The sequence below is a fragment of the Macaca nemestrina genome, chromosome 4, assembly GCF_043159975.1.
Source record: "Macaca nemestrina isolate mMacNem1 chromosome 4, mMacNem.hap1, whole genome shotgun sequence".
Taxonomy (NCBI): domain Eukaryota; kingdom Metazoa; phylum Chordata; class Mammalia; order Primates; family Cercopithecidae; genus Macaca; species Macaca nemestrina.
The window spans coordinates 93,091,670-93,113,797 of NC_092128.1; the positions used below are offsets into that span (position 1 = coordinate 93,091,670).

Sequence of the window (22,128 nt, forward strand, 5' to 3'; positions counted from 1 at the left end):
CGGGGCGCGCTGCCAGCCGCTGCCCATTGGCGCGCGCCGCGGCCCCCGCGAGGCTCAGCCCCGCGCACCTCCCCTCCCCTCCCCTCCTCTCTCCGCCCCTCCCCGCCCAGGTGCGCCGGCCCTGCCCCGCCCCTCCCCGCCCTTTCGCCCGAGAACTCCGCCTGGAACCTGGCCCCCTCGGATCTCCCACTCGGGACCCAGGAGGAAGAGGGCACCATGGGCACCGGCTCATCCACAGGTGCGAAATTCCCAGAATCTCCGCCAAGCCCGCTCTTCTGCCCTCTCCCCCTGTCCCCCTACCCCTTAGGCTGAAAAGTCCTGCTTCGCTTCACTTTTCCAAACAGCCAGGGGTTGACTTGGACCTCAACCAAGTGTGCTGAAGAGTCCGCCCTCCCGCACCTTTTGCACAGCCTGGCCCCTCATGGTAATCTTTACTCCTAGGAACTGTTTTGGCCAAGGAACTTCAAAATAGGCACGCTACAAGGCAAACACCATGAGGCAGAACTGCTTTGCGCTGACCCTTCTTGGCACACGCATCCTTAAAGGACGAAGGGAGACAACTTTTGTTGGTTATGATCGGTGTTGAGTAGAGTAGCTGCAAGTCTGGTGACCTGAAGGTGAATCTCTGTTAACATGTCAGAACCTGACCTTCCCTGAAAGCCCGCTGCTGTGATGAATGTGCTTGGTGAACTGTAAAGGCCTGCCGTGGTGTGAATCATTGTTTACACCCTTCCAGGAGGCAGGAATTCTGGATCATTGAGAGTGAAACTATTCCAGCAGTGCCTTAAACGCCAGGGAGTGGGAATCTTCACATCCCAGCTCAATCTGTCTTCAACGAGGGCCAGCCAGGGTTTTGACTTCTCATCAGTGGGGTGCTGGGATCCCCATCTTTGTCTAAGACTTACAAAAGTTGAATAAGCTTATTCACATTTTTAAAAAATGACAAGTAAGAATCGTAGGAGGTCAGGGCCCAGAGTTGGTTTACCATTGTGCCCTCAGCCACTCACATGGTAGGTGCTTGGCAAATATATATAAAAACATGCCATGTAACAAAAAAGGAAGAACGAACTGTGACCTCTGCCCTTAAGGAAGGTAAGATTTAACCTAGGAGTAGATAAACATCTAGAAAAACAAAGATATTGCACTTGTACTCTTGCTAATTGCCAAGTAAGTGTAGGTAAGACCACTTCAGGCCACAGGAGAGAGAAATGCTTCTGGCCTGGGATGGGCAAAGCTAAATCCACAAAAGGAAGGAAGTTTAAACTGCACCTTAAGGGTAAGCGGGGAAGATTCAACCAGGCAGAAGGGAGGGTAAGTGTCCAAGTAAGGAAGAAAGACATGAGGCTGGGCGTGGTGGCTCACGCCTGTAATCCTAGCACTTTGGGAGGCCAAGGTGGGTGGATCACAAGGTCAGGAAATCAAGACCATCCTGGCTCACATGGTGAAACCCTGTCTCTCCTAAAAATACAAAAATTACCTGGGCGTGGTGGCGGGCACCTGTAGTCCCAGCTACTCAGGAGGCTGAGGCAGGAGAATGGCATGAACCCGGGAGGCAGAGCTTGCAGTGAGCTGAGATTGCACCACTGAACTCCAGCCTGGGCAACAGAGCGAGACTCAGTCTTGGAAAGGAAAGGAGGGGAGGGGAGGGGAGGGGAGGGGAGGGGAGGGGAGGGGAGGGGAGAAGAAAAGAAAAGAAGAAAGAAAGACATGAGAAAAACACCAAGGTGGTATCACACAGAACTCACTGGGCACTGAAAATATGTCATGGTAGTGAAGGGAAAGATGACATAATGAAAAAGTAAGAGAAAATACCACAATGGATGATGGTAACACACTGCAGAAGGCCTTAAACCCTGTCACCTTAAGCTGTGTGTGTTAACTGGAAAGGACTTTATAATAGGACTCCATAGTCCATTACAGTTTCCAAATACCCATCACATGCATTTATCCAAGGCTGAAATTGCACTTGTATGTTACCATGTCAGACTCTATCCGTTTTTACAGTGTTAAAATATTGCAGCTCCAGTTGGTAATTGGTCATTATCTTGAGCCCCAGAGTGCCACTTACCCCCATACCTCCAACTTCTCCATGACTAAAGGGTGAACACCTGGCCCACTAGAAGTCCTCCAGGACATTCAGATTAGTGGGTGCTTGTGCCCTGTCACCCCTGATGACACCATTGAATCATACCATGAACCTACTCTACTCCAAAATAGAATACATGTTCTGTCTCCTGGTCCAGGTTCCTGGTCTTCACGCCCCTTCACACAGTTGCTCAATGCAAAGCCAACATTCCATAGATTCTATGGGACAGACCAAGCATCTAAAGCTCAAGAAGGGCCTTTGGAGAACTGGTTTAGGTTAAGGTGATAAATGACAAATGCCATTTAGCCTCAGGATAAAAATAGGCAAACAACAGGGAATAGTAGGATGTGTACACAGAAGAGCCATGTCACCGTTTAACTCAAATCAAGCAACCTTTACACTCGCTGTGCCCTGTCTGGAATGAGAGTCCTCTGCAATGCTGTCCAACAGAACTTCCTGCAATGTGCATTTTCTGTTACCTGTTTTGCAGCTACTAGCCACATGTGACTGCTGAGCACTTGAAACATGGCTAGGGTGACTGAGGAACTGAATTTTTAACTTTGTTTAATTTTAATTCATAAAAATTTAGATAGCAGCATATGGCTAGTAGCTACCATATTGGATAGTGCAGTTCTAGAAATCCACATTTCTCTCAGTGTCTTCAGTTTTTAAATTCAAATGTCACCATTTCAGTGAGGCCTTCCATGACCATGTGATTTTAAATTGCAGTCTTTCCTATCCATTCCTGTCTTCATTCCCTTCCTAACGCCCCACAGAGCTTACCACCATCCATATTCCATATATTTTACTTATTTACTTTGCCTATTGTCTGCCTCCCTATGACTAAAATGTGTATGCCATAAGGACAGGGCTTCTTTCCTCCTTTGTTCAGTATCTAGAACACATGAGTTGAATAATTGAATTATTTCATATATGAGAACTAAGTTTTTCAAACAGCTTAATCTGGATTTCTAGACAAAATCTGATTTTGCAGTATGAAAGCTTATAAAAATGTAAATCATATAAAAATACATTAGAATGAATAAGATCTACTGCTGGTAGCACAATAGGGTGACTATAGTTAAAAATAATTTACTGTATATTTTTTAATAACTAAAGGAGTGGAATTGGAATGTTCCTAACACAAAGAAATGATCAATGCTTCAGGTGATGGATAGCCCAATGTCCCTGATTTGCTCATTACATATTCTATGCCTGTATCAAAATGTCACATGGACCCCATAAATATGTACAACTATGATTTACCCGTAAGAATAATATATATATATTTTTTTTGAGATGGAATCTTGCTCTGTCACCAGGCTAGAGTGCAGTGGCACGATCTTGGCTCACCGCAACCTCTGTCTCCTGGGTTCAAGCAATTCTCATGCCTCAGCCTCCCGAGTAGCTGGGATTATAGGCACGCACCACCACACCCAGCTAATTTTTGTATTTTTAGTAGAGATGGGGTCTCACCATATTGGCCAGGGTGGTCTTGATCTCCTGACCTCATCATCCGCCCACCTTGGCCTCCCAAAGTGCTAGGATTACAGGCGTGGGCCACTGCGCCTGACCAAAAAAAAAAGTTTCAATGTAAATCATATTTGTGCCAAACCACGCAAATCAACGAGATCACTTGCCAGCCATTTGCAATTTTTCCTAGAGGATGGGGTACCAGAGCTGAATTTTACTTAAGAGAATGAGATCATCAAAGTCGAAGTGTGTATAAAGACCATGTGAGAAAACACAAATTTTAAGGGCTATTGGCAGGATAGGGAAATTGGAGAACAGGAAGATAGCTCTGACAATGAGCTAGCTACAAAGTGTTGAGGGCCTGAATTCACTGTGGCAATGGAAACAGAAATGAGGGGTTAGATGTTAGACAGTACAAAAGAAGACTCCTCGGGCATCAGAGCAGTAGAAAAATACTTCAGATGGTGTTGTGGATTGTATTGTCCAAAAATGGACAGTTCGGCATCTCCTATCTCCCAGGCTCTTCTGCAATGTGATCTTGCCACTCCCCCATAAAGAAATAGAGTTTCTTTCTCCATCCCTTTGAATTTGAGCAGACTTTGTAATATAGGAGTTAAGAAGAAATCACTTAGGCAAATAGTGAGGGTATGGGAGTCCTTGGTAAGACTTTCCTTTATAATGAAAAGCAGTACCAAATCATTTTCCAACAAAGAGCAATCTGTAAAGTTGAGCTGCAGATACAGACAAGCAAGCTGGGAGCTTGCACGGGTGAATGCCAGCAGGAACTAGAGTCTAAACATGTTCAAGATGGCAGTTCCATCTTCCCTTTTCTCCTAGCCATGTGTACAGTGAGGAGCAGACAAGATGGTGCAGGCCAAAGGAAGAATTCATTTGCATAATAAGATTCGCATGGGGTGATCAGTCTTCCCCATATGCTGTGTAAACATCACACCTGATTGAACCAATCTGTGAGCCCTAGGTAAGTCAGACACTGCCCCTTCAAGCCAAACTATCAAATCTGGCACATCCACCACCAGCCAGTCTTTTCTGCTGGGAAGACCACCCCCCACCCCCCTATAGAGAGAGCAATTTTTCTTTCTCTTCTCTCCTGCTATTAAACCTCCACTCCTAAACCCCTCATGTGTGTTCGTGTCCTAAATTTTCCTGGCACAAGAGGCCGAACCCCGGATATATACCCCAGACCGTGTAGTCGTTTCACTTATGAATGATTCAGCCAATAGAATAAATAGAGGTGACTTCACCTGTTCTGTAAATAGCCCTTGGTTGGCCTGGCAGCTTCCACTTCCTGCTGTCTTGGATTGCTTGGTCTTGGGATGTGCCTACTCAGAACCTAGCCTCCTTGCAGGGAGAAGCCCAAGCCACATGGAAGCCCTGTAGAAGTGATCTGGCAGCTGAGCTCCCAGTAAAGAACCAACATGAATTCCTGCCAATTTGGGAGCTACTTTGAACACAGTCCAGCTGAGCCTTCAGATGACTTCTGTACTAGTCATGTCTGACTGCAACCATAGGTGAGGAGCTCAAGAAAGAACTACCTAGCTAAGCCCCATCAACCCACCAAACTGTGAGAGATGATAAAGTGTTTGAAGCCACTAAGTCTAGAGGTATTTGTTACATAACCATAGATGACCAGGACCCATGGCTCGAAAAATGTGAAGAACATACTTCGTTGTGAATGAAAAGGATGGAAATTCATATTCATTTTTGTACGTGAATGAAGAAACTCTGGAAACTTTTTCAAGTCATTGGAATTGGGCATGTGGGGAAAGGAAAGGTGGGAGATTTTTCATGTACCACTTTTTATATTTTTTGTTTTTCAGAATATGGGAATATATTACCTATTTTTAAAAATAAAATTTTTTTAAATGGCTCCAGATTTAGAGAAGTCAAAGAGGTAGGGGAAACTGGTTTTGAGGGTTTCATTTTATATAGCAGTTATACCAACTAAAGGGTGCTCAGATGAAATTCCCACCAGCAAGAGAAGGAGGTGAGCTAGAACTGAAAAGAAAAGACTGGAGAGAGACAAGCAAGCTGGGAGTTTGCACTAGTCAATGCCAGCAGGACACAGGGTCTAGACGTGTTCAAGATGGCGGCTCCATCTTCTCTTCCCTGCTAGCCATGTGTTCAAAATCACAATGAACAGTGGAGCTAGACCAGGGTGCTCAAGGGATAGAGGAGAAGCGGGGACACTCTGTCCTTTGCTAAGCTTGAAGAACATGCTGCAGGTGACCTTCCATCCCCCATTGTATGGAATTTGGGGCACTGACTCTTATGGCTTCTCTCATTTAATTTTTGTGTTCTTGTATAATTACTAAGAATGCCAAGGAAACCATCTGTGAGCTGGTCTTTCCCTTGTTCCATGCCCTCCCTACCTGTCTTCTGATAAATGTATAGAATGCACATCAGCCTAATGAGTCTCCCAACACCACAGCTGTTAGGATTTTGATGAGTCCTCTTTGGAATGCATCTCTTCCCAGCGTCTCCCATTTTTAAATTTACCCTCATTCAAGATGTTGTGCACTGGTTTAACAGCTCTCAAAAACAGAAAACTTGCATATAATTTTGTCTCCCTATTCAACCCTGCCAATCCTCCAGCATGTAATCACCAAAATGGATTAAATATGAGCACAACCTTCCCAAGGTCTAAGCTGATTTTGAGGGTTTAGTTTTCTCTCTCTCTCTCTCTCTCTACATATATATATATATGCAGTTATACCAACTAAACTAAAGGGTGCCCAGATGAAACTTCAACCAGCAAGAAGAGGACGTGAGTTAGAACTGAAGAGAAAGGACCAGAGAGAGAGATGCCAGTGTTCAAAATCATGATGGTAAACAGTGGAGTTAGACCAGGGTGCTCAGGGAATAGGGAAGTAGCAGGGACACTCTGTCCTTGCTAAGCTTGAAGAACATGCTGCAGGTGACTTTCTGTCCCCAGTTGTTTGGAATTTCAGGCGGTGACTCTTATGGCTTCTCTCATTTAATTTTTGTGGTTTCTCTCATTTAATTTTAAGAGAGCAAAAAGCAGATCCTTACAGGAGAAACTCAAGTCTTCCCGTGCTGCCTCTGCTGAGAATGCCAGACAGAACAGTTTGAGTACTTGATACTAACTCTATTTTTATGTTTTCTTATGGAATGAATATGCAATTGAGAGAAATGTAGCAAAATAAGGAAACATGTTTCCAACCTAAAAATGTTAAGCCTTATTCATTTTATTTCTGTTTTCAAGAATCATAAATGTAACTATCTGCTATCAGACTGTTCATGACAAACCTGTGTGGCACTGTGCTATTATTTTTGTAGTACATCATGCACTATGCATCATGCAAATATCCCCCTTGGGGATGATAAACCGTCTTTATATTATTTGCATTGGTGGCCCCAGCCAGAGACAGTGGCTGACAGGCATGGGTGCCAGATGGGGGTTCCTCCCTATAAGTTCATCTTCTACTCGTTCACTAATAATCTTTAAAAAAAAAAAAAAAAGTATGTCTGTTCATGCCATTTCATATGCTATATACTACTACCATCCTGGAAATTTCTTTTATAAAGTCAGTTGTGCAAATTCACCAGGCCCTTTAGTAGATTTTGAAAAAAAATAAAATAAAATCTGTATGGTTGAATGCCCAAGAAGACAGAGGAAAAGGGTGATAAGAGAACTACCTTAACCAACAGACAGCAAGAAAGCCAAAACAATCTTGTCCCTTCTGTGCTTGTGGAAATCTACTCATCTTTACACAGATCAAACAGTATCTCCTCCTAGAAGCCCTCTCTGTTCTTTCCATTTGGGATTAATCTTTCTGTGGTAAACCTGTGTTTACCTAAAATTATGATTCCATGTTTACCACCTGTGTTATCATAGTCTATCTCTGCATTTGAATTAAGTCAGATTTTCCCATTTCACCAGTGCAAGATTATAAACCCTTTGAGGGCAGAAATTATTCTTTTTTGTATTTTCCTCTAGTATCTAATACAGTGGCTACCATATAGTAGATTATAAGCAAATAAATGCATGCATGAATGAATGCTGGGTGGATGAACAAATAAATGAACAAAATCATGATTAGCTAAACACTGCAATCCTAAGTTAAGGAAAGCAAGACAGAGGTCTCAGCAGATGCAGAGTCTCTGAGGTTGTAGGAAAGTACATTATCCCATGGGTGATGGGAGGCTATAAATGGACACCAGATGGTGGCATGTTCAGATCAGCAGGGAAGGAAGATGATTTTAGCATCAATATGTAAAGTGCTTTAGAATAGGGAGACACTGAAAGCTGGGCAGCCGGCAAAGCAGGTTACAGGATCCCAGGCATGAAGTATTAAAATGGTAATCCATAAGATCAAGTTCATGGAAGCTTCTTCTGTGGTTTCTTTTGCTGTTTGTGTCAGTGCATTCTGTGTACAGAATTTCTGTGCTAATTAAATGAAGTGGTGTTTGTAACACTGTTTGCAAACTTTAAAGCTCTACACAGATAGCACTGCCTTTATTATAGGATTGAAAGAGAAGGGGCAAATGAAATGATGCCCTGGATAAATCAAGGCCTGGATCAGGAAAATAGGAGAGAAGAGAGTGGAAAAGGAAACAAGGATTCAAAGTCATGCCCACACAGAAATTAGAAACCTTTAAGAATATGCTTCTCCTCTGTCTGTGAATGTTAAGCATCTGTAGCATTGATCCAAGCTAAATACAGAATGAGCTGTGAGCAAACCTGTCTTAGAGGGTACTGGCAACATTACATGAGCTCAGATTGGCTTTTGAAGATCTTGATCAGAAGATATAAATCTGGGCCGAAGTACACCAAGAGCAGCAGAAGGTGTCCCAAGTTCTAAACATAAAGAAGCCTTTAGCTTATAGTAGATGACAGCACTCAAGGAATGACAAGGGAGTTGTTTTCAAATATTTTGAATATGTTGAAAAAGAATTGGACTCATTCTATGTAAAGACCAAAGTGGGAAACTACAGAGAAAAAAGTTTCTTCTCAACATAATAAGGGTTTTTCTATCCATTTAAAGTCCTTTTTGAACCTGGAGTGGTCCCCGTCCTTGCAAAATGGGAAGCTTAGGCAGGATTTGATGGGATTTTGTTTCATCAGATGAAGGATTGGACTAAATGACCTGTAATGTCCTTTCTAATCAAAGATTCAGTTATTTCACTGGCCCTGGTATATACTGAAGTGGCTATAGGGCAGGGATTCTCAGACAGTGAGAATCCTTTCAGGGGTTTCCCAAGGGTCCTAATAATACTAAAATGTTACTTTCCCCCTTTTCTCTCATTCTCTCGTAAGTATACCTTGGTGTTTTCCAGAGGCTAAAAACATTGGATGTGGCAAAAGATAGAGTGTAGGACCAGATACGAGAATCTAGCTGCTTCTCTTAAGCCAGACATTTAAAGAAATTAGCGAAAATGTAATTTGTTTTGGAAAACAGTTATTTTTCATAAAACATATTTATAACAACACATAATCAGTTCATTTATTAAATAAATATTTTGAAGAAATGTCTCAGTTTTAAACTTTAATATGATAAGCATTCATAGATACAGCTGTAACCCACGTAGATAAAAAGTCTTTGGGATTCTATATAATTTAAGAGTGTAGAGGGGTCTTGAGACCAAAAAATTTGAGAACTGCTATTACAGGGCATGGTTAAAAAAATTATCTCTGATACTAGGAAAGGAGGGAGATCTAAACAGGTTGAAAAGCTTTCTGCCTTCCCCACTTCCCAGCTACCTTCATGGAGCTAATATCACTTTTATCCTGACACAGAACTAGTGACTTCCTCAAAGGTGGGTACTCTGCAGACCTAGGGTGGTAAAATAGAACACCCATGCTCTGGCATCAGATAGGCCTAGGTTCAAAACCAGGTCTTCCCACCTTCTAAGGTATGTGCCCTCAAGTTACTTGGTCTGAGCTTCTACCTTCTGTTCTAACACCTATACAACCAGGTTGTTGAGAAGATTAGACAAAATATGTGCAAAGACTCTAATCAGTGAGGTGGCTTGTAAACTATAGCCAGTGCTCTTTTTGGCATCATGTTGTCTCCATATTGGTGGTGCTGTAGTTATTTAATTCCCAGTGAGTTCCAGGGAAGCCACGTAACCTGATGAATGAACCATGGTCCAGATATGATTTTCATCAACTTTCCTTTGCCACATATTCCCCACTCTAGGCAAACTCCAAATCTTCTGATGGGTTATTCTTGAAGCACCTTGTTTACTGCCAATCATCAAAGTATAACTTTTTCATCCTTTATAGTCTAAATACACTCATAGGGAAGTCGGACAGACATTGAACATAGAGTTGAAAACCCTGAATCGAATCTTACATTTATGATTTATTAGCTCTGTGACTTTAGACAAACAATTCACCTCTCTGAGCCTATTTCCTTATCTGTAAAATAGAGATAATAAAATCCGGCCGGGCGCGGTGGCTCAAGCCTGTAATCCCAGCACTTTGGGAGGCCGAGACGGGCGGATCACGAGGTCAGGAGATCGAGACCATCCTGGCTAACACGGTGAAACCCCGTCTCTACTAAAAAATACAAAAAAACTAGCCGGGCGCGGTGGCGGGCGCCTGTAGTCCCAGCTACTCGGGAGGCGGAGGCAGGAGAATGGCGTGAACCTGGGAGGCGGAGCTTGCAGTGAGCTGAGATCCGGCCACTGCACTCCAGCCTGGGCGGCAGAGCGAGACTCCGTCTCAAAAAAAAAAAAAAAAAAAAAAAAAAAGATAATAAAATCCAACCTTCAGGTGGTTCTGAAGGCTAAACGATGCCTATGAATGCCTATGATAGTTAACCCTGTTAACCATCAGAATATGCATAAGTGTCAGTGGCTATTAATAAATCTCACCTCTTCTATGTTCAGAAGTGGTGGAAATGAAAAAAAGAATCCACAGTGAATATTTAATCAAAATTATCTCCAAACACACATATATACACATTTATTGGATAGTCATATGAAATTTGCATATGTTTTTACAAGCACGCAAACTCTGTGAATGGTTTTGGTCAATCTCCGAAATTTGTTTTCCTGTTCTTCAGCTTCATATCAAGCCCAATAAAGTGAAACACTAAAGCTTATGTAAATGCTTTGTTTATAAATAAACCTACTTGAAAGAGGTAATATTGGTAAGAAGAGCAATGAATAACTTTCTTTTTGAAAATTTAAATGTGACACTCTTCTGATTCTGTCTCTACAACCGGGTCCCTAGAGAGGGAGGGTTAAAGGAAGAGACACTTGAAGGGGTAATAATTCCTAATTGCTATTAACAGAGCTGAATCTGTTATCTTCAGGTGCTCTATTATGTCCATTCATTCAGAAATGGGAAAAGCTGGCTGGGCACGGTGGCTCATGCCTGTGAGTGGCTCCCAGAACTTTGGGAGGCCTAGATGGGTGGATTATTGAGGTCAGGAGTTTGAGATCAGCCTGGCCAACATGGGGAAACCCTATCTCTACTAAAAATAGAAAAATTAGCCAGGTGTGGTGGCACGCGCTTGTAGTCCCAGTTACTCAGGAGGCTGAGGTGGGAAGATCATTTGAGCTTGGGAGGCAGAGGCTGCAGTGAGCCAAGATCATATCACTGCACTCCAGCCTGGGCAACAGTGTGAGACTCTGTCTCAGGAAAAAAAAAAAAAAAAGTGGGAAAAGATGTTAGTCATAAAGTTTCTGTTTATTCCAGGTGAAATGTCAAAACCTTCATGGTTATGGCTTAGAGAGTGTGACTCAGTTCTCCAGTCCATTCAGAGAGAGCTAGTCCCCTGGGGTATTTGCATATTTGTTATCTTTGACTCCTCTTTGACTGTAAACTTCTTGGGGACTGGTGTCATCCTTTCTGAATATTACTTTATAGAATAGTTTTCTGCATAGTGGGCATTACATGGATCTGTAATTATATGATTCCAGATAAAAACTGATAGTTTAACTTTTCTAATATGTAGATTGTAACATTCTTTCAGATACTTTGTATAATGGCAAAAATAGAATTTTGTACTTATTTAAACAGGAGACTCGGGACTTAGTGTTTGTAAAGTTTTAATAGTTTTTCTCAGGGTATATGGACAAGATACATTTTTAGGTCTCTATAGTGTAGACATTAGAATAGAACATGAAATAAATTCAAGAGTCCATGCAATCATAGAAAAGGCTTGGAAACGTTGTTGTTTTATCTTATTTCCCTTCTTTGTTACCATATTTCCTTACAGTTTCTAATTATAAATGAGCGGTGCTATTGTATGGTAGTCTCTGGAGCCATACTGGCTGGATTCAAATCCTCCTTCTGCCTTTGACCAGTCATGAGATGTTTAATGGGCCACATCCTTGGAATCAGTTCTCTCATTTGTAAAATTGGAATGATTTTAGGAGCTGCCTCACAGAATCATTGTGGGAATAAATGGGTCATTATTTGTCAAGCACTTAGAATGGAGCTGGCACAGTCAGTATAAGTGTGTTAGAGATTATCTTCATCATTCTTTTCAGTCTGGAGTCCATAGGTTTTACAGGGTCTGGGAGCCTCCTTACATGAAAAACGCCTGTGTACTTTTCTGGTGAAAATATACAGGCTTCATCAGACTTTCAAAGTAAGCAGTCTAATAAGGAAATCTTCTGAGACCTACAGTACTTGGGGCAGAGCCTAACTTCCTAAATGTGAGCATGTATAGACAGACCAAAAACAAGACAGATGTAAGTTGCCTTGTTTACACTACAAGGCGTTTATTGTGAATTCAACTACAATGCAAAGGACTGCTCTTTATCTCAGAGAATATCTAACTAGTAGAAATGGACATTCCCCACCACCACCAAAAGACACAAACCTGAAAACGAGCAAAGGTCACATTCCACACCAGTGTTTGTGAGGTGGACCAATATCTTCTGGCAAGGGGATTTTGGGAGGGATTGGAGGCAGTCATTTGGGGAAAGGACAATTCTAATGGAATTCCAACACATCTGTTTATGCTCAAATCTTAAAAATACCCTGAAGAAGAAACAATCAGCAAAGGATCAGATGCCAGAGGTAAAATGGGAGGGGAGAAAATACCCAGATAAAACATTTGTAGGAGGAAACTTTATTTTTTGTTTGAATTTTGCATTTGTCTTTCTAAGGCAGCACAGATCCTCCATGAGAAGAAAAACAGATGGGATGGCAGCATTTTGTGGCTGTCTTCTGGAGCATTTACTAGAGAATTCACGGCTCCTTATAGTTACTGACGGGTACGCATTTGGATGAATTTTCTGCCATGACAACAGGTAATCCTCATAAAATTTCAGTCCCTAACAAGAGGGCAGAGATGTTGCTTTTCTAGCCTTTCTGCCTTTGAGTTTGCATATTAATAGCCTTGAATAGCTACTCAGGGTTCTAAATAATTGAAACTGCCTTGCTTGAAATCTACTTTATGATTGTTGCTTTAAAAATGACGAATTCTTGGCAGGGCACAGTGGCTCATGGCTGTAACCCCAGCACTCTGGGAGGCCAAAGTAGTAGATCACCTGAGGTCAGAAGTTCGAGACCAACCTGGCCAACATGGTGAAACCCCATCTCTGCTAAAAAAAAATACAAAAATTAGCCAGGCACGGTGACGGGCACCTGTAGTCCCAGCTACTCGGGAGGCTGAAGCAAGCGAATCCCTTGAACCCAGGAGGTGAAGGTTGCAGTGAGCCAAGATCACACCACTGCACTCCAGCCCGGGCAACAGAGCGAGACTCCATCTCAAAAAAAAAAAAAAGAAAGAAAGAAAAGAGAGAAAGAAAATAAAAACAAAAAGAAAGATTAATTATTTATTTTCCCTGGACAATTTTGACAGCTTCCTGCAATGGGTCTTATGTGCTTGAAAATCTCACTGTTGGTCCTCATTAGATATCTATAGAATCAAACTAAATATGATGCCGATTTTGCCTTAAGGAAGATATCAATATGTAATGTTCTTTTTTTTTTCTTTCTGGTTTAATCATCGATCATGCCTTGTAATCAAATAATCAATATTTATAGAACATCAGGAAACAGGAGGCAGAGTTACCTGGAATATTAAGAACTAAGATCAGGACAACTTGGAGGTATAACAGTGACAGGCTGTGAAACAACCTAGGCTACAAAATAGTCAAAACAGGAATGGAAAGGAAAGGCAGAGCTGAGACCTATTGAAGCAAAATCCCAGAAGATGATGATATGGGACAGAGGAGATGAAAGAAAGGATTCAGGCGAAGGTGATACTCGCTCTTCACAAGCTGTCCAATGCAGTCCTGGTGTTCAGTGCTTTTGTCAAGAATAATAAGATCATATCAATCCTCAGTGTCAACAGACTCATTTGACATCATTAAAATCAAACAAAAACAAATAAGCACTTTTAAATTTTGGAAAACAAACTCTGGAAAACTGAACAAGGAATTTTGTGCTTCACCATTCACTGCTGACTCCTTTTGCATCAGGTCCAAACTAATACCCCAACAGATTGATAGGTGAAATTATCCTACTGAACATGTTTCAAAGACAGACAGGATTAAGACCCTTATCTTTTCACAGAATGGCCTACTTCAAAGGAAGTCCATTCAAATGTAATAGCTGAATTTACATGGGTTAGTAGATTTACCCGGGGCCTATTTGAAATCTTCCCTCCATATAATATTTTAATCAATGCATAGGCTTTTCTGAATTATTAGAGTGAGAATAACAGAGTAACATGCACTTTTATTTCCTTTTTACTGGCAAATGAGCAGAAGGCAAATAGATTGCCTGAGATACACAGAGTGAGTCTGCCACAGTCCTTTAATTGTGGTTCTGGCTTTTATCCCTATGCTGAAGGCCATGCAGCAGTAACTGCTGATTAAAAACTAAGATGGTGGAGCCCTGAACCTTTCCTGTAAATCCCCTAAGCCGGCAATACTTCTTAGGATTTACACACTAATATAAGAGATTCACAAAAGACACAACAGAGACAGCTTCTGTGATAAAACCTTTCCAGAAGAGGCAAGGTGAGTGATCTTCCTGGCGAAACCTCTGAGGAGGTTAAATGCGTGGTCAGGTTAGGTTTCACTAATGCACTTCTCTGGAGGTTTCACCCAGAGCTGTCCTCATTCCAAACCTCCAGGGCTTGTGTGTAAACAGTTTGCAGAGGGTTAAGGTAGCCCAGAATGCTGAAAGTTACCTAACTTGGAGTGTCCACAGCATTGTTCTGAGTGGTCTCTGAGAAGACCTAAACCTTCTGACACTCACTATGTCAAACTCAAAGGAGAACAGGTTGAGGGGCAGTGATGCTTAGCCAGAGCTTTACTGCACACATCGGACTGCTTGTATCACTCCTAAGAAGTGTTGTCTATCACAGTCCAGTGACAGAGTCAATCCCTGGACAAACCAAACCTCACAAAAGTTATTGCAGCAGCTCCATAAGGAAATATATGGCTCAGCCACAAGACAACATATTAAAATCATACAACACTGATGCAAACACATTTACCCAAAATATAGATATGATGCAAGAGTATGAGCTAATGAAAGTCAATAGGCATTGAAGGGATTAGGCTTTCATGTTTATAGAAGAAAAAATGCAGAGTGGTGGATTTGAGGCAAAGATATTTACATGAGGCAAAGAACAGGGCTGTCAGAGCACCCTTCCCTGTAGGCAGAGGCTACAAGAGTTCACCAGAGGATAGACTACTTACTATAGAAAGAACACAGTGCAGTGTATCAACTCGTTAAAGTAGAAACAGCAGGAGCAAGAGCCGCATCCTTTTTCTTTCTATTTTTTATTTTTTTAAAAATTATTTTTAGGAAGGGTCTCGCTCTGTCACCTAGGCTGGAATGCAGTGACACAATCATGGCTCACTATAACCCTATAACCTCCGCACCCTACCCCTGACCCCTGGGCTCGAGCAAACCTCCTACCACTGCCTCCCAAATAGCTGGGACCACTGGCGTGCTATTTTTTTGTATTTTTAGTAGAGATGGGGTTTTGCTGTGCTGCCTAGCCTGGTCTCGAACTCCTGAGCTCAAGTGATCCACCCTCCTCGGCCTCCCAAAGTGCTGGGATTACAGACATGAGCTACTGCATCCAGCCAAGAACAGCATCTTTAAAATGGAAGCTTCGTGTACACATATGGGCAGCCAGAAAGCAGGTTTCTTAGTTCTAATTCCTCCAACCTTTTCACACCCTGAAATAAGAATTTCAGAGCTAGTAGTTTACTTGGGAGGTGCTCCTAAGAACACCAATAGAAGAGTGGACAACTTCAACATGATTAGAGAGGGAAGCCAATAAAAGGTTCATTATTAAGAAAGCTACAACTTGGGTAAATGAAGCTTAATCCTGCTAGAGAACACTGGAAGCCATTGTAGGTTTATCAGAGCTACCCCATTTGAGGGTGGGGGGAGCTGAGGTGTTTATATTCCACGCCCATCTGTCATTGGGCATCAATTCTCTGGCACATCCAGCCTGCTCTGAGCACTGGTAGAGCAGGTTTCAGCCACCAGAAAAAAATCCTTCCACATGCAGAGATGTGATGCTGGTAGTTTAAAGTCTGGCTGGGATGTGCTACAGAGATGGGGCCCCGAAGAGATATGGACAGGACACTGACGGGATCTACCACACAGGTCTTCCTCAGAAAATCCACTAGGTATCAGGCTAGGAGTCAGAGTTGAGGCAGGGAGAAACATGCTCTTTCTCCAAAGTATATTTTTCTCTCATTTACTTCTGGCAGATACCCACTTCCAATTTTCTGAATTTGCATGACTGAAGAGAGGCTAAGGTCGAAAGGAAGAAAGGTGTAATTGTTTGTGGACAGCAGAATATGCCACGCCACAATATGCCCCTTGGGTATAAGGATTATTTTAAGCTAAAGACACTTCAAAAACCAGTGTGTATAAGAAGGGCTCTCTGGCCCTCCCCTTTTTCTTCCTGAAAGCAGGAGATAAAACTCCCACATGAAAACTGTCCTCCCTATACCAGAAGGAAAGTAACATTCTTATCCTCAAGGACCGGAAGTTAAAACTGAGAGAAATCAGCACAAACAAACCTTTTTAAACTAACTGTTATCTTCCTAGCCATTTCTCTATGATTAACTACCCTCTTCTCAGCCCCTTTGTCTTATCACCTTTTTATAATTTACTACTCTTTGTCCAGTTCAGTATATAAGCATTCAATTCTAACTGCTTTTGGGGGGTCATTTCCTTATGAGCGTTCCTCTTTCATAAAACATAAATATTTATATATTATAAATAAAATGTTTTTCTCTTGTTATTCTGTCTTTTGCTATGGGGGTACAGCTGAGAGCTTGGAGGGGTAGAAAGAAAAGGATTTTTTTCCTTCCCTACATAACAAAATATTACAGATGGGGTGACTTAAGCAACAGAAATTTATTTTCTCATAGTTCTGGATGCTAAAAGTACAGATTAAGGTGTCAGCAGGTTTGATTTCTCCAGAAGTCACTCTCCTTGGCTTGTCAATGACCACCTTCTCACCATCTCCTCACATGACCCTTACCCTGGTGTTTCTATGTATCTCCAAATTTCCTCTTCTTATATAGACAGCTATCGGATTGGATTGGGGCCCACCCATACGACCTCATTTAACCTTAATTACCTCTTTAAAGACCCCATTTCCAAATACAGTCACATTCAGAGGCACTGGGGGTTAGGAGTTCAATATATCAATTTGGGAGGGATACAATTCAGTCCATAACAGAGAGCAATTAGCACATTCATTCATGCATTTAGATTTAGATTCATGCATATTTAGATTCATGCATATTTCTGTGATGAAAGAAAAAATGTGTATTAACTAGGTCCAAATAAACAATTAGCGTTGACAGTAAAAATACATACAGAACTGTAGCTGTTGTCTGAAGTTGAAAGAAACCTTTTATGAGTTCCTGAAGACTCCAATCCTTGATGTGAGGACCATCTGTAATAAGACCCCCTGGTGTTTGGTGACTCTTGGTCCTACTCTATTAAATCTCATGTATGATTTGTGAAAGTTCAGTAACAGCAAGAACTAACCTCTACTGAGTGCCTCTTATGCATCAGGTGCTGTGCTAAGCAATCCACATCGATTAAGTGATTCTTTTACTTGGGTACAAAATAATTAATATTTAACAGATGAGAAAACTGAGTTTTGCAGAGGCAAAGTAACTGAATGTTTAGGTCTTTATTAAAGCAAATGAACTTGTCTCCTATCTCACAGTAATACAAATACAAGCTTTACAAATACTGCAAATTTTATGTTTAATTCAATAAATATTTAAGGTGAACCTATTAAGAAATGATCTCAGCCTTGGAGGAAGGCAGGAAAAATCGGGTAATTTATAAGACTCTGGGTCTGTCTCCAAGAGGCTGACTCTAATAGGCCTCTAGACTGTCATAGGGAGAAATAGGCCAATAGACTGTAATAGAGAGAAAGCAGAAATGTGCTAGGTAAGAGGGAGATGTAATACAACCAACTACAGTTCATGGCTTCACGAGAACTCAGGCAAAGAAGGTATAAGTCCCAGTAGGGAGAGTACAGGAAAGCTTGAAGAGGCAATTGGCACTTGAGCATGTGAAGTGCAGAATGGGGCACTGATCCTGGTGGATTCACCCACTCCTCCAGGCTTCAACAGCATGTGCTCACAAAGCTGAATCAAGTAGAGCTCAGAACCCAGGAGCACTTCCATGGAGAAGGTAACATTTAAGAACAAGTACATTGCAGCCGAGGCTCTATGTGTGGGAGCCAGAGTAGTAGAGGTGGAAGACAGCAGCCCATGGGCTCAGCATGAACTATAAGTATGCGCTGTTGACATGCAAAAGGATTTTATAAAATTATATGCCAACATTTAAAAATTGGAAGGTTTCTCGTTGAACTCTAGATTTTTGGCTGCTGTGGATAATCAAAAGATCTGGCTGCCCTGGGCCTGCTTGCCTGCCAGATGTGAGTAGCACCTTCTCTTTCGTTAGGTTGGGCTCTCTCCATTTACTACAGCCCCACCACTCCCCCATTTTCTTGCACCAGCTGACCTCACTCACTTAAATTGCCTGCAGGCCCCCGTAGCAGCTGAGGCTGTGTCACTTGACTGAGCATCATGGTGATTCAGAGAACTAACAAGTGAATGGAATCTGTCTAAATCTTGGCTCTAGCTGTATGATTTGTCTCTGTATACCTCAGTTTTCTCATCGGTTAAGTGGGTATGATAGAGTACCAAATCTACAGGAACCACTTCACATGTGTAGATTGCTTAGTACAGCATCTGGTCCTTTGAGAACTCTAAATAGAGGTGGGGTCTTAACCACTGTTGTTCCAGGGTTTTGTTGGTGTGTGTGTTTGTCTTTGGATAATTACCTCCATTAGAGAAAAGTGCCAGTGAGCCCAGGTTTTCAGTTTGGAGCATATTTAGGATAGTTAGTTTTGCATTGATCCAAAAGCAGTTCTACAACTCCCACTCAGCCATTTCGTACATGCATCATTACTCCCAACAGACACCACGAAAAATAGTCCAAAAAAGCATCTCATTGTTGAAGAGGTGAGTGGCATCTTTTTATCAGACCAGGCACAAACACTTCTCTTAAAAAAAAGTCAAAAACATATCCAGTCTCTATTAAACTATGGATTTACGCAATATGCACACTTAATCAGAAAAAACAAAACTCTATTCTAAGAGATTAGGTAGCAGACATCAAAAAGCCCCTAGTGATAACACTTTAGACAAGATTAAAGATAGGAAAAGGGCATTACAGTAATACTTTTAACAGTTACATACATGAATCACATATATTCATAATTTTCCTCAGCTATGAATAACCTGAGTTTATATACAGACAGGGACTCATTTCACGATCGTGGTAGGCAGGTGATAAGGTGTTGGCTGCCAGATTAATCTACCAGACATTTTAAATTTGCACTGAATAAATCCTACATGGGATGATGAGAACTGGTATCCCTTAAGAAGTTACATAACCAAAAGTGGCCAGACAGTGGACGGTATCCTCCTCTGTTCCTTTTGCTGCTGTAGTACAGAGGCTGAAAGTAGGGGCCAGGTTTCAGCTTCCACCCCTTCTGTTAGCTGTGTGTCCTGGGCTAGTCCCTTAACCTATCTGTACCTCTGTTTCCCCACATAAAAAAGGCATTCAATGATTGTCTCTTGCACTGGGCTGTTGTGACGATAAAATACCGAATGATTGGCACAGTACCTGATATAGAGTAAGCACTCAATGTTAGCCATCTATATTGTTATGAATTAAAGGTCAGTTGATCACCCCTTTAAAAAAAAATGCCCAGAGTGTTCACCAGAACTGGATGAAATTCCGTGTCTTTCTGTTTCTCTCCTGAGCCTCTATCACCTTTGTGCCTGGAAAGGAGAAGGAACACTTGTTTTTCCTTCTCAGTGAAATGCAGGTTTACAAAGATTAAAAGGGGACATATGGGTTTAGCTTGGAGTGTCCAGATATCGGAACTGCTACAAAAAAAGAAGGCAAAGTTGCAGAATTGAGAAAATGACAGCAATGGTTGACCTTGAGAGAGAGAGAGATAGAAAGGAACAGAGAGAGAGAGAGAGAAGACAGGAAATTCAGTAATTATGTTAGTCATTCCTTTCATCCCAGCAAATGCAGAAGATGCAAATGTTGTAGTCATTATCGGGTACCCAAAGCTTCATATGGGTGAGCAAAGATGAACATTTTTAGCATCATTTTGAATTATTGAGGTAACATTTACTTGTAGGAACATATGCAGTCAGATTAACATTTCAGCATTTTCAACTAACAATAAACTTTCAAATCAGGTAAAGTTAACCCTACTGAGGACAATTTCCTATGACTTAGGGGGAAATTAACAAAATGTATTTCATTCGTGAGCAAGTTTCAATATCTCAATATTCTGGATTTACAACCAGACATGGGAATAATAGGTCCATGGAGACTTTGTTAATTTTTTTTCCTGAAGTCAGCTTGAAGAACTCCCTCCCTGTCATGATCAGGAGGTACAGAACCTGGAGCTGAAATCTTGATGGGCCCCAACAGACATGCATGCTAGCTAATGATTCCTCCTCACCTCTCTCTTAACCTGAGGACTCCTGGGCAATTTGGTGGGTAAATTTTATGACTGACACTAATTTATATAGGCTTTAAAAGGGTCCTTTTCTGCCTTACAGCCTCTTGTCAGGAGAGTGGAGCATCGGGGCTGTGGCAGTATAGACTTGAGTAAAATGCAGGGGAAAGGTGCCTTGGGAAATCTAACTTGGAACAAATGGATCATCTTAGATAAGGGCATTGTTACGGGACTGAATTAAGATGTCAGCTAAATCTGGGTACAGGCTGTCCTTCCCCTGCCAGAGGAAGCTGTCCCTCTGCTGGGAAATAGCCAGGGATTCAGTAATGAGAGAGAGGCTGAGACGCTTGCTGGACAACAAGATGGGAAGCAGGCACCTCTAGAAACAATAATTAGCAACTAGAAGTGAACAGTCCAGGGGAGAGGAAAAAGCAGCCCAGGCACTTGATTTTGCTTACGTTTTCCTATTGTTATCTGATAATCACACTGATGATCATTGTACTTGAATCTACAAGGCTTGATTGGCCTATTCATCTAGCAATTACAGTTTTGAGGGCTTTATACTTTTGTCTTAAGTTCCTGTAATATAAGTGGCAGGCATGGGTTTAGTTATTGCCTGGGCAGCCTCCTGTCCAGCATGGGGGTTGTTGGAAGGAACATCCCAGGACTTAACCAGGATGTCTGAGAAAGGCAGAGAGGGCACCCTTTCCACAGTCCTCCTGGGAGACTGGGAATGTAAATTCATGCCACTCACTACAAACTCTGAAAAGCTCCTGAGCATTGCATTTGCTTATGAAACATGCTCTTGACTTGATCAAATGAAAAACGATGTGAACTCTGCCCATGGGTTATTTACCCAGCAGTGAATGCTCCGAGTGTCTGAGATTCTATTACCATGGAAGTCCCCGTGGGCCTTGGGCTCTTTTTCTCTGAATGTAAATAAGCCTGGTGTCTTTGCATTTGTCCTCATATGTCATATTTCTTTTTTGAATGACAGAATCATCTGAGAGGCTCTGCTCTGGGAAGCCAGCTCCTGAGGCCAGGCGTCAGCAAATTGCAGCTCCCAGGCCAAATCCAGCCTACTGCTTGTTGTTGTTGTTTTTAAATAAAGTTTTATTTATAGATTGTCTCTGGCCGCTTTTATGCCACAGTGTAGAGCTGAGTAGTTGCTAGAGAGACCGCCTGGTCTGCACAGGCTAGAATATTTCCTATGTGGTCCTCTATAAAGGAAGTTTGCTGGCCCTGTCACGGGATATGGCCTCCTCTCCAGACTTCACTGGGAAGCCTGGTAGAGAATAGGATGGAGGAGGAAGCAAAACCTAAGTGGGTTCATTTACTCTTCTCTGTGCAGAGGGATCCCTCCTCACTCCTACCACAGGAATTACAAAGTTTCTTTTGTCCTTCTTTTGCCTTTGACCTTCGGGTGCACAGAGGTCAATAAATTATATTCCTCAGTCCATGGTGCAATATGATTGGGACCAATGCTTGTTTTTTGTTTTTTGTTTTTGTTTTTGAGACAGAGTCTCACTCTGTCACCCACGCTGGAGTGCAGTGGTGCAA

At 42.0% G+C, this 22,128-nt stretch overlaps 1 long non-coding RNA gene across 1 annotated transcript; it reads left to right on the plus strand.

The window, feature by feature from the left end:
- The first annotated feature begins 149 nt into the window (after positions 1-149).
- LOC105475678 (uncharacterized) lies at positions 150-21,684 on the plus strand. Its single transcript, XR_983569.3, has 3 exons — positions 150-238; positions 12,671-12,814; positions 21,566-21,684. It is a non-coding gene; the product is annotated as an uncharacterized lncRNA (long non-coding RNA).
- Positions 21,685-22,128: the final 444 nt, after the last annotated feature.